Here is a 14,446-nt window from a genome sequence, read left to right on the forward strand (position 1 = left end):
AGGTTAGTTAGGTTTAAGTAGTTCTAAGTTCTAGGGGACTGATGACCACAGATGTTTAGTCCCATAGTGCTCAGAGCCATTTGAACCATTTGAACACTGTGATGCCCAATCACCTGATCACGTTCGAAATCTGTGAGTTCCGCGGTGAGCCACTTTCTGCTCTCTCACGATGTCTAACGACTACTGACATGGCTGATATGGAGTACCTGGCAGTAGGTGGCAGCACAATTGGGGTGTCCGGATACTTTTGATCACACAGTGTATATGTAATGGCACTATCGCAGCGTGACTGTATGTGTCACATGCGCTACCTTTCCAAATTTCGAGGATTCTTTAACATACTGTATAATATTCTATTTAAGAACTACCAGGCTATACATACTTTGGCGCCATAGCTAAAAAGGTGAGGTTTCTTAGCTAGTATCACTGTTGCGATTCTCTTACGAAAAGTAGCTGAAGGCTACGAAGTATTTCTATTTTGGGCTGTAGGTCATCTCTTGAATGTCACCCAAGCGATGGAGCAGTGAGGCGTCATGCTGATAATCCACAGACGTGAAAGGTATCAATCAAACGGTACTACTAGTTGACAGCTGTCAGCTTTCGCTGTGTAAACGACTGGATCAGAGTTCCCTTGTGTCAGAGGCTCAGGAAATGCCGCTCCGTAGGTGACACAAATATTTTGCATCAGTTGACAGGTGGAAAGAGAAGCAGATGTATAAAAAAACTTCAAAGGTATTCCTACCGTTGTAAAAATAAGGTAAACCTTAAAATAAGTCACAATGACATAAGCTCGATCTAAATCTCTGCAACTTCCGATGTATTTCTCGTAATCGTTCACGACGTGTCGCTTTGTGGTATGAATTCCAGTGTGCACGCAATAAAAAGCTGTCTCTGCAGCTGCTGCAGGCTTGTACGTTCACAAACGGGTACACTACTAAAACAGCTCACTCACTGTGTTGCTAAAAACCCATTTCTCGGAAGGTACTAAATGTAAAATATAAAAATGTTGAAAAAACGGTTCAATGTTAAGTGAAATGATTCGTTTAAAAGGAACAAATGAAACAGATTATCGAAACATTTCACACGCCTCATTTGCTGCATGGAATCTCGTGCATCATTCAAAGGCGACTCTAGTGTTTCATAATCTGATTAACTTCTTATTTTTAGACACATCACAACAAACTGATATATTTTTCATTTTTTTTTTTTTTTTTTACTTTCTGATTTGGTTCAGAGAGCCTTTGTTGTTGTTGTGGTCTTCAGTCCTGAGACTGGTTTGATGCAGCTCTCCATGCTACTCTATCCTGTGCAAGCTTCTTCATCTCCCTGTACCTACTGCAGCCTACATCCTTCTGAATCTGCTTAGTGTATTCATCTCTTGGTCTCCCTCTACGATTTTTACCCTCCACCCTGCCCTCCAGTATTAAATTGATGATCCCTTGATGCCTCAGAACATGCCCTACCAACCGGTCCCTTCTTCTTGTCAAGTTGTGCCAGAAACTCCTCTTCTCCCCAATTCTATTCAATACCTCCTCATTAGTTATGTGATCTACCCATCTAATCTTCAGCATTCTTCTGTAGCACCACATTTCGAAAGCTTCTATTCTCTTCTTGTCTAAACTATTTATCGTCCATGTTTCACTTCCATACATGGCTACACTCCATACAAATACTTTCAGAAACGACTTCCTGACACTTAAATCTATACTCGATGTTAACAAATTTCTCTTCTTCAGAAACGCTTTCCTTTCCATTGCCAGTCTACATTTTATATCCTCTCTACTTCGACAATCGTCAGTTATTTTGCTCCCCAAATAGCAAAACCCCTTTACTTCCTTAAGTGTCTCATTTCCGAATCTAATTCCCTCAGCATCACCCGAATTAATTCGATTACATTCCATTATCCTCGTTTTGGTTTTGTTGATGTTCATCTTATATCCTCCTTTTAAGACACTGTCCATTCGATTCAGCTGCTCTTACAGGTCCTTGGCCGCCTCTGACAGAATCACAATGTCACCGGCGAACCTCAAAGTTTTTATTTCTTCTCCATGGATTTTAATTCCTACTCCGAATTTTTCTTTTATTTCCTTTACTGCTTGCTCAATTTACAGATTGAATAACATCGGGGATAGGCTACAACCCTGTCTCACTCCCTTCCCAACCGCTGCTTCCCTTTTATGCCCCTCGACTCTTATAACTGCCATCTGGTTTCGCTGCAAATTGTAAATAGCCTTTCGCTTCCTGTATTTTATCCCTGCCACCTAAAGAATTTGAAACAGAGTTTTCTAGTCAACATTGTCAAAAGCTTTCTCTAAGTCTACAAATACTAGAAACGTCGGTTTGCCATTCCTTAATCTATTTTCTAAGATAACTCGTAGGGTCAGTATTGCCTCACGTGTTCCAGCATTTCTACCGAATCCAAACTGATCTTCCCTGAGGTCGTCTTCTACCAGTTATTCCATTCGTCTGTAAAGAATTCGTGTTAGTATTTTGCAACCGTAGCTTATTAAACTGATAGTTCGGTAATTTTCACATCTGTCAACACCTGATTTCTTTGGGATTGGAATTATTATATTGTTCTTGAAGTCTGAGGGTATTTCGCCTGTCTCATACATCTTGCTCACCATATGGTTGAGTTTTGTCAGGACTGGCTCTCCCAAGGCTATGAGTCGTTGTAATGGAATGTTGTCTACTCCCGGGGCCTTGTTTCGACTTAGGTCTTTCAGAGCTCTGTCAAACTCTTCACGCAGTATCGTATCTCCCATTTCATCTTCGTCTACATCCTCTTCCATTTCAGCCGGCCGAAGTGGCCGTGCGGTTAAAGGCGCTGCAGTCTGGAACCGCAAGACCGCTACGGTCGCAGGTTCGAATCCTGCCTCGGGCATGGATGTTTGTGATGTCCTTAGGTTAGTTAGGTTTAACTAGTTCTAAGTTCAAGGGGACTAATGACCTCAGCAGTTGAGTCTCATAGTGCTCAGAGCCATTTGAACCATTTTTGAACCTCTTCCATTTCCATAATATTGTCCTCAAGAACATCGCCCCTGTATAGACCCTCTATATACTCCTTCCACCTTTCTGATTTCCCTTCTTTGCTTAGAACTCGGTTTCCATCTGTGCTCTTGATACTCATGCAAGTGGATCTCTTTTCTCCAAAGGTCTCTTTAATTTTCCTGTAGGCAGTATCTATCTTACCCCTCGTGAGATAAGCCTCTACATCCTTACATTTGTCCTCTAGCCATACCTGCTTAGCCATTTTGCACTTCCTGTTGATCTTATTTTTGAGACGTTTGTATTCCTTTTTGCCTGCTCCATTTACTGCATTTTTGTATTTTCTCCTTTCATCAATTAAATTCAGTATCTCTTTTGTTACCAATGGATTTCTACTAGCCCTTGTCTTTTTACCTACTTGATCCTCTGCTGCCTTCACTATTTCAGCCCTCAAAGCTACCCTTTCTTCTTCTACTGTATTTCTTTCCCCCATTCCTGTCAATTGTTCCCTTATACTCTCCCTGAAGCTCTGTACAACCTCTGGTTTAGTCAGTTTCTCCAGGTCCCATCTCCTTTAATTCCCACATTTTTGCAGTTTCTTCAGTTTTAATCTACAGTTCATAACCAATAGATTGTGGTCAGTGTCCACAACTGCCCCTGGGAATGTCTTACAGTTTAAAACCTGGTTCCTAAATCCCTGTCTTACCATTATATAATCTATACGAAGCCTTCTAGTATATCCAGGGTTCTTCCATGTATACAACCTTCTTTCATGATTCTTGAACCAAGTGTTAGATATGATTAAGTTATGCTCTGTGCAAAATTCTACCAGGCAGCTTCCTCTTTCATTTCTTAGCCCCAATCCATATTCACGTAGAACGTTTCCTTCTCTTCCTTTTCCTACTGCCGAATTCCAGTCACCCATGACTATTAAATTTTCGTCTCCTTATAATTTCTTTTATCTCATCACACATTTCATAAATTTCATCATCTGCAGAGCTAGTTGGCATATAAACTTGTGCTACTGTAGTAGGCGGGGGCTTCGTGTCTATCTTGGCAACAATAATGCTTTCACTATTCTGTTTGTAGTAGCTTACCTGCACTCCTATTTTCCTATTCATTATTAAAGCTACTCCTGTATTACCCATATTTGATTTTGTATTAATAACCCTGTATTCACCTGACCAAAAGTCTTGTTCCTCCTGCCACCACCTAACTTCACTAATTCCCACTATTTCTAACTTTAACCTATCCATTTCCCTTTTTAAATTTTCTAACCTACCTGCCCGATTAAGGGATCTGACATTCCTCCCTCCGATCCGTAGAACGCCAGTTTTCTTTCTCCTGATAACGACGTCCTCTTGAGTAGTCCCCGCCCGGAGATCCGAATGGGGGACTATTTTGCCTCCGGAATATTTTACCCAAGAGGACGCCATCATCATTTAACCATACAGTAAAGCTGCATGCCCTCGGGAAAAATGACGGCTGTAGTTTCCCCTTGCTTTCAGCCGCTCGCAGTACCAGCACAGCAAGGCCGTTTTGGTCAATGTTACAAGGCCAGATCAGTCAATCATTCAGATTGTTGCCCCTGCAATTACTGAAAAGGCTGCTGCCCCTCTTAAGGAACCACACGTTTGTCCGGCCTCTCAACAGATACCCATCCCCACCATAGTTAAGGTCCATGGTTGATGGGGGGGGGGGGGGGGGCCAGAGAGCATATAATCCGTATATATTATAAAAATATATGTATACATTTATGTATGTATGTTCCACATCTCCTCCTGAACTGCAGAGGCCGCGCGGTTAGAGGCCCCATATCACGGATTGTGCATCCCCTCCCGCCGGAGGTTCAGTTCCTTCCCCGCGCATTGGTATGTGTGCTGTACTTATTATAAGTTGAAGTTAGTTTAAGTAGAGTGTAAGTCTAGCGACCGATGACCTCAGCAGTATGGTCCCTTAGGAATTCATACACATCTGAACACGTTTTGAACTGCTGGATCCATTTTAAGCAAACTTCCTACACATACACGTTACAGCCAAGCAACAATCGCTGTGGGGGTAGGAACCACCTACCTGTAAAGGGATGTGGGTAAGGGTGAAAAATAAGCGTAGCCCTAGCTCGTGAAATGTGAATTCCCAGTCTTTATTAGTCCATCATTTGCAGACGAGAGCACTTAGCGACTTGCAACAAACTTTACAAATACTTTCAAACCTCCACAAAAAATTTTCACTCTGACGACCTATACAAAATTATGAAAGGAAAACTGTTTATACCTTACCACTTTTCCGCTGTCCATGCAGCGAAAGTACCGCACGAGTAATGACGTTACAGTTTATTACTTCTTCATTACTGTTTGCATTCGTGACACATTTCAAAGACATTATGGGCACATACTACTGAATTTAAGTGCAAAATTGCATCATTATACGATACACATTTCAGCATGAATGACGTCATAAATAGTGAGATGCGTGAAAAGCTACCGCATTATGCGTGACGTTTAAATTTATTACATCTTTGCTACTAACTCCATTCGCAGCGCACTTTGCAGACGATATCCACATATTCCGCTGAATGTACCTACATAATCATATCGTTGTACGACACACAGCTCAGAACATATGATGCCATAAAAATTAAGCACAGCTAGAGATAAACACCTGGGAGCGCAGCGTTTTCCCGCTAGTATAATGCATTTAAATATCGTATCGGTATTCTATTAATTGTTATTAAGAGTGTATAGATAAGGAAAAAGCAGAAAAGTTTCAATTTACGCTGTTAATCTGACATTTATTTTATTTTTTCATAATGAAGGAAAAAATTGCACGATTTCCACACCAGTATAACTTTTTACCCGCAAGTAGCTAGGTCCTGGAAAGATGAACTTTTTGACACTTCATTTACATAGCTAGCGGCAGCTGTTCTTGAAAAATTTCAATTTTTCTCAAGTAACTAAGTTTTTCTTAATTTCCCTGACTATTTTCAAGCAATCAATTACTTTTTTGCAAAAAAAGGTCAGTTTGATATCCGATTCGTCCTTTTCCCACTCTTCGTTGGCGACGAAAATTCGGACGAAAATCTTCCATCACTAATTACGTTTTTCTTCATTACCCGTATTTCTTTCAAGCAATCAAAAGATTCAAATGTCAAATGTGTGTGAAATCGTATAGGACTTAGCTGCTAAGGTCATCAGTCCCTAAGCTTACACACTACTTAACCTAAAATATCCTAAGGACAAACACACACACCCATACCCGAGGGAGGACTCTAACCTCCGACGGGACCCAAAAGATTCCTTGGACAACTAGACTTCTCGCTGCTCTATTTGATAGCCCATTTTTTCACTTCCCATTTTTCATTTAGCTAAGAAAATTGGGATAAAAATCTGTTGTGTTTGTTTCTAGAGAGCTTCGTTTTCACTACGAACATTTGATCAAAATGTAAACAAAAAACAATTATAGATCGATGAAGAAGCCCATATTCAGTTGCAAATATTGAAAATATTGTACAGTAGTTTGACTTAATGTTTTAGCTCTAGAGAGTGATAAGCAACTATCAGTATTCTCGAGAAGACCTATACGTTCACTGGAGCCATCGAACTCGAAAACTCACACGAAGTTGTTTAGAAGAAGTCGTTAGCAGCTTACGCGTCATTGACCCTAGTCCTCTTATTTAACTTTAGAAGGTGATTAGTGCTCTTAAGTAGAGTTATAATGCCGCGTTTGAAGGCTTTAATTTTATCGGCATAACCGGTCCTGTCCGGGCAGGTATGCCAATCTCCAGACCACTACGTTCACATTAATTACACAAATAACGTGTTTAACAACATTTCATAACAGTTATGGTGCTGCGTGAAAAAGTATTTAGGCTATTAGCATCATTTTCCCTTGATTTAGAATGACTAAACAAGCCTTTAAAACCCCACACTGTATGCTATACATTTAACGTCAGTTATCGAAAGAAACAGAAAGGAACGAGAAATCCCAAATTGACTTCCTTGTGTTCCTATCATTTTTTTAAATCCTCCGTTAGTTGTAAGAATTTTTGTGAAACCACACATTATTCCTAAAAAAAACAGTGACTATTTTGATCGTACGAATTCATACATTCATACGCCGTTCTTTTAAATTGCAGTTCTTCACAAGAAGTAACATTTTGATTTATTGTTAAAGACTTCGTGCTAAGTAAAGCTGCATAGATATTATCGTAGTTGCTACAACTATAACTTAGGTCTTGACAAAACATGTTGGACAAATGTTACATAATAACGTAATGTAATCTTCAGAGCGCACGCTGTTGTGAAATTTACGCACTACGAAATTAATTCAACAAGAGAAATTTTCTATCACCCTGAAAACGGCAGAGTTATTTTACGTACATACTGTCACTTAATTTAATGATAATTGCAAAATAACTGACTTTTCTCGACTGTTGACTGTGTGCTGTACTTATTAATGGTCACATCCAACATCGGTGGCCTTGTAACCACTGACACGAACAGTACCATTTCAGTTCCGTAACTGTTACTAACGTCTTTGAAATTCAAATAGCTGTAAACATTATTCTGGAATCTCCTGCATGTCTAGTGTTAAGCCTCAAATCCTCAGTTTCAGCCTTCCAACTCCTAAATTTGCAGAAGCACGGGACACAGCTAAAGCAGTCAACTAAATTCCAATTCTTTGGAACATATTGGTTCCGTTTATATTTCTTCAACAACTTTTTAAGTATTACATTCGCTATTCGTCGTCTAAAGCTAATGAGATGACAATGCAGATGACAAGCAAGCTGTTAACTACTTTCTCATGCGATTTTTCAACTTACTTGGCTGCAGTAAATGTTAATGTCGTGTGACTAGGGCCTCCCGTCGGATAGACCGTTCGCTGGGTGCAGGTCTTTCGATTTGACGCCACTTCGGCGACTTGCGCGTCGATGGGGATGAAATGATGGTGATTAGGACAACACAACACCCTGTCCCTGAGCGCAGAAAATCTCTGACCCAGCCGGGAATCGAACCCGGGCCCTGAGGATTGATATTCTGTCGCGCTGACCACTCAGCTACCGGGGGCGGACTTTGGCTGCAGTAAACGCACCAGACTTGCAGAAAATAAATTATATCTACATGTAATTCCCTGTATCTACCATCTGATGAGTCATATTCTCGACGTTTTCACAGTTCCGCATACTGCCGCGTTGTTTACGCTGTAATGTGGCTGAAGTACCTCCTTCTGATTTTTATACGCTTTGGATCGTTACCCCATTTCGCGCGAAGCGTGATTATTGACTCCATTTGCATCCCACAAGTAAGAAATACCAGGAGAAATAGAGTAGTTCACATCGCCACAATATGTTTACTTTTCAAAATTTTTCATCTGGCTTTTCACGTCATGATTAGACAATTCTTACTTGAAACTTCTGAAGAGAGCTTCTGTGAAGTTTGTGAGGCAGGAGACGAGGTACTGGCGGAATTAAAGTTGTGAGAAGGGGTCGCGAGTCGTGCATGGGTAGCTCAGTTGGTACGTCATCAACGAATGCTAATGAAATCAACAACAAGAAATTGCTGTACATGGACGTTAAAGCATTTCCAGTGTGTGAGGCAAGAACACTCACTTCGTTTATATATTCTTTCCTCTACTAAGTCTTTAACGAGGGAGGAGAGTCAATATCTGACTTTCAACAACACAGCATTCATGAGAAACAAGCGATTCTCACGAATCCATAGACAAGAGAAAAGTTTTTACCATTTACCCACATTATCTAAAAGTAAAAAGGGAACACACGGCACGGACCACAAACCAAAGATATGAGCCCAAAGAAACCGTCGCCAAACGAGATGCGTATCTCATATGCACTACCAACACATACTAATTTCTAAATGCAAAAAATTTAATACTTTAGAACATCAACTGTCTTGTCGTTCAGACAAAAAGAAAGTCACCTTTGCACATTCCTGTGGTTTAACCACAAACTGCAACTGTGTTCCAGGGAATTTCACACTCATGAAGAGAGAACATAACTTCATTACATATAATGAGGAATGATTTTAGTTTCATCACACAACAAGCAGAAATTTTCTTACTTTACTTCAGTTCGATATATTCCTAAGGGGAGAAATTGTTTCTTAAACAGTTTTTAACAGTTCTAGGAGTCACATTACTTTGAGTTTTCTGAATGGCAAAGAAGCCAGGCCGATGAAAGCATTTTTGGTGAGAGCAAGGAAGTGGTACAAGGAGAGTTGCGAGGCCCTAAAAACAAAACAAAAAAAAAACAAAAACAAAAAAGGGAAGATGGTCGAACACTTAACCCGCGAAAAGCAAACGTCCCGAGTTCGAATCTCGGTCCGTGACACAGTTTTAATCTGCCAGGAAGTGTCATATCAGCGCACTTCTAGAACTTCTCATTTACTTACTTTTGTCCATGGTCCTTTCATTTGATTAGTGAGCTGCTGTATCCTATTTTATGATCACTTTGTAGCAGTGTTCATATCTGCTTTCTTTCAATTATAATAATGTATAATTTCCTTTCCAAGTATATCGACTAGTGAAACCCATCGAATTTGTTCATATTCATGCTATTATCAACTTCCAACTACATATTCTGTATGTTTTGATAATTTTATTATTTTTTATTTTCTCTAGAATCATATCGAATCATTAAAATAACAATGTAAGCTATTAACATGTCTTTGTAAGTAATTCTTCTGCATCTGTACCAGCGATTATCTTCCTTGACTTCGCGAATTGTAAGTAGTGATTACAATATGTTGCCTAATTTTAGAGTGGAATGATTAGAAATTGATTATGTCATTTCGTAAGAAAGAATTTATGTCTACTGACGATCGGAAAAAATACCTGCGTTCTGTTTCATTAGAAAGAATTGTGTGTCATTTTATGAGCGCTGTAAGAGAGTTTCTACTGATATTTACAGCGCAACATGAGATAACCACCATACGTATCGTCACTATACAGGTAAATGTGCTGTGCTTCTAGCAAGATGTTTACGCTGAATTTACGTCGCTTAACCTCAGAATACTTGCTCTTAACTCGGGGTGAATATAGCTAATCGCTACTATAACATACGCGTGGTTATTCGTACAGATAAATTATAATTTCCAATTATTTTAAAAGCTTACTGCGTCTTACGAAAATTAGAATGTCCTCGTGTCTCATTCCTCTCAGGTCACTTCTTGTTTTTCGTATAGAATCACAGTGCAAATAGCAATTGCTACGAAGTGAATTAAAGTGAAGAAATTTTTAGAACAAATTCCAGCCAATATAAAAATGTAATATTAAATATATCCATTTTGTTGAGGGGATACCAGACTCTAAACGAGGCAGTTAGTCATCAGGATACTGGCGTACATTTAGAAACAGTTGATGTCATACTCCGTTCGGGGTAAAAATTGTAAGTGGTGGTACCCGATTTAAAAATACATACACTTTACTAAACAAACGGAGTTGCTTTCCAGATTGTCATTTATTGACTAATTTGCTTTACATTTGAATGATTATTTAAATTTTGTTGATTATGAGGTTATTTTCTGAAAATTCTGCGTCGGTTTTCCCGACAAGCGAACAGGAAAAATTACGTGCTTTTTAAACTAAATTCGAGAATTCTTCCAAAGAGAATACTTACAGTGACACAGTTTTGCAGTGATAGTTTTCTCAAAAGCAGGCGCGAAACTATTTAAATGTGGGGAACAAGGCTGCCTACATAGTGCAGTTTGGTACCGTTGCAACGTAAGCAATGCTTAACGAGGTTCTGAGCGATGTTTTGGCCTTATGTGAACAGTTTCTGTCTACTGTTTACCAATAATTTCGCGAGGAACTGTAAGAACTTTATGCGAGAGCTTCTGACTGGTTTTAAAACTGTCAATTTACTAAATAATACAGTTGCTCCAGTAGCACAGTAGCCTATAAAGATACAAATATTAACACTATGACAAAGGACTCACCCCACAGTACGACAAAGAACTCACCCTATTGCGTGTATCATTCGCTGAAGTATTTGTTTTATTACATTAAATCATTCTTAACCGGGAAGTCATACACATAATACATATGTTTTTGCGAAAGGCAACAGGCTACTCTAATTTTATTCTTCTGCTATCTACATGGTTTATATTTAGTATTTGAAACTACCATAATTATCTTTCGCTGCCTCCTCTTTCTCGTCTAATGTCTATAAAAAAAAGTTTTGCTTTTTGTCCTCACTCATACATTAGTATCATCATCATCGTCAGTTTTCTGCAGTGTTAACAGGTCATTTGTGTCTGTATTTCCGGCAGTCCATCGCTTCTCCCTTGAACGCAGCTGTATGTGCTGCTGTCTAGACCTTGCTCCAGGAATTCCGCCATGCGGTCTTTTCCTCCCTCCTCCCCCGTTACTCGTGCCCTTCTAAGGCTGTTTTTATTAGCTAGTTTCTCTTTCCTATTTTCCTCTTTCTTCTTCTTTTTTTCCACTCATTGGCTGTCTCTGCTCTCCCACTTTTTTCATTACCTCGTGGTTTTAGTTGCTGTGCTGCACTTTCAGTTGCTTTCTTTTCTGCTTTCTAGGTATTTAAAACTTAGCACATGCTCTAATGTTACTCCATTGAGCATTCTCTTCATCATTTTATTTTCTGCTATTTTCTTGTGTTTTCACACTGATTTTCATTCCGTAGCTCTTTTCTTCAGCTACAACGACCTCCGCTGTTTCCTGAAACTCTTTTTCTTCCATTACTAGAAGGATCATACCGTCTTTAAACCTCGAACTCTGTACCCTTCGTCCTCCAGTTTTTACCCCCATGTCGTCCAGTGGGCATTGCTCAATCATATTTATCACATTCAGACTGGATATTAATCTAATCCAGTTTGTACTTTCTCTTCTCACTTTCACTTCTACTTTTACGTTTAAATGTAACGAGTTTGTAAATCTCCAGCTTTGCCAGTCAAATGATATCCCTTTTCATAGTTGTAAGCTTATCCGAAGCATCGTGATCAAATGCCTTTTCCAGGTCGACAGCCACGTGTGTAAGCTGTCCCTCAATGTGATCAGTATGATTTTTAGGAGAGGTACAGGCGAAGAAACAATGTAACATAGCAGCCAAAATGATGGCTACGCTACTGCTCTCAGGCACGTAGTACGCGTTGTGATTTAATATTTGAATCTGTTCACTGATATTTTAGTTTTTTTAACCAACAAGTTGTTTATGTTATTTACTTTTAAAGTGTTTCGGATACCTGATACTCTTGAATTTTGGTCTCTTGACTAATTCGTTGCTAAAACTGAATGTTGTGCGTGTCGTTTATAATATACAGGGTGTTGCCGGGGGTTGGGGTGCGAATGGCCAATATTCAGAGAAATGACAGGAACGATCATTCGAAGCTCTCCTAGTGCAAGCTCTTTGCTTACCACATTTCGAGAGGTGGTAGTATGGATAAAAACAAGAAAAACTGTAGTAATCACGGGCTCCAAAGTGCGTAATTTAACAGATAAGAGCACTTGTTCATCTTCGCTACTGTGAAACCCGTTTCTACTGAACAAGTGCTCAAAGCTCGTAAGGGGAGGTTTACTATCTTTTGGTTCAAAAATCGATTTTTTTAATTGCATTTTTGGATCAACAAAAGTGTTTAGCATCCACCCCTGCAACGGATTTTCCTAATACGGAACGGAAATGTTTGTTATTCGTGGTTGAACAAAAAATAATGCACCTGCCTGAAATCGGCCTTTTTCATGCACCAGTTTTTTTTTCTTTCGGAGGAAGAGTTACTGTACCGGTGCTTGGGAGGAAACGCACAAAATTCAAATGAAAGTTTGAACACGTGTGTTTGGAAGTTAGCCCCCAAGCATTTGCATTCTGGTGCGAAGACTGTGGAGATTACGACTTTCCTGGCAGTGGGCAGCTTCAACGAAGGGTATTCAGCAATTCTGAAGTCCATGACAACGATGGACGTCACCCTGGGACTCTATTCGACGCAGTTCGCCAAGCATTCGGACGACCACCTGATTCAAGCGGCCGAAAACCGCTTCTCACCGGCCGTACGAGCGGCTCTGGAGCAGCGCAGGATGGCCCAGATCTAGCAGAACGCCCTCTATGAGGAAGAAGAAGGGCTAGTTTATGGACCTGATATAGCAGACAGAACGTAAGTTGCATAATATTGCATTTATATGTAGTCCAAACTTCAAACGCGTTTTTCTCCTAATGACTTTTTTTATCGCGCAGTATGGTAACTTCAAATCTACTGAACCGAATGGCATGGTTCTTTGTTTCTGACGAAGCTAACTAAATTGTCTAGGAGTTGGACCACTTTTATTCCGATTCATCAACTATAAATAGTTTTACTTGGTCGACGAAGTCGAAAAATCGATGAAAAAAGTCCCTATTTTTTTCAAATGGCCACCATTTTGTTTCTTATGGCCCAAATAACTTAAGCGAGGTACAACTCCTAAACACTCTTATATACTTTGCTAACGTCGACTCAATTTTTATTTCAGAAGAGCCGGCTGACCTGTGACATACCACACGTGGAGGTGTACATCGAAATTTTGTTTCGTTCCGACGGCACTTCCGCCTTTGCTCTTCGATATTTCTGCTAGAAAAAATTCCAGTTTGTAGAGAAAATATTCATAAATATTTTGACCAAATTTGATATTGATATCTACAAGACATTCGAAGAAAAAAATTCTCAAAGAACATGCTTTTTTCGGGCCAAAGGTAGTAAACCTTCCCTTAAAGTACCCATTTCAGTTCAAATCTTTACTAGACTTTTTTTCCTGTTTTGGGCCCTACTACAACCAAAATATGAAACGTACAGGGCTTGCGGCAAAAGAGATTTGTTTCAAAATATGAAAGATAAAGGAGTGTTCATAGCGCTCTTAACGTATGCATTTTAGAGCCCATCTTTTTTGCTTCGAATGATCGTTTCTTTTATATCCCTAAATGCTGACCATTTCGTCCTGGGACACCCTTTAACCTCAAAAGGGTACAGTAGTGTTTCACTTAACTAAAAAACTAGTCGTTTGATGAAGTCTCTATGAGAACTTCACATAGCAAGGTTTGAACAGTACGACGCGACAGCAGAGACCGAAGGGATAAGGTAAACTAGCACCTCTACAACGACGAAGGTGCGCTATGTAATTACAAGTACCGGACCTCCATTAGTGGACATTTATGAGTGCTTGAATTCTGCTGCGGACACTTTCAGTGGGGTGTCTGAAAGTCTGTGGAGAAATAGCAGCCCATTCTTCCTCAGGAGGCGAAGCTAGAGGAGGTATTGATGTTGTACGCTAGGGCCGGGAGAGAGGTCAACATTCTAACTCATCCCAAAGGTGTTTCGTTGGTTTGAGGTCAGAACTCTGGGCAGGCCGATCGATTTCAGGAACCTTGTTGTCCAAAAAACCTTGCCTGAGAGATGCTGCTTTATCAAAGGGTGCATTGTCTTGCTTATACAAACAATTATCATCTGCGAACTGTTCTTCT

Source organism: Schistocerca serialis, chromosome 9 (genome assembly GCF_023864345.2).
Source record: "Schistocerca serialis cubense isolate TAMUIC-IGC-003099 chromosome 9, iqSchSeri2.2, whole genome shotgun sequence".
NCBI classification, from domain to species: domain Eukaryota; kingdom Metazoa; phylum Arthropoda; class Insecta; order Orthoptera; family Acrididae; genus Schistocerca; species Schistocerca serialis.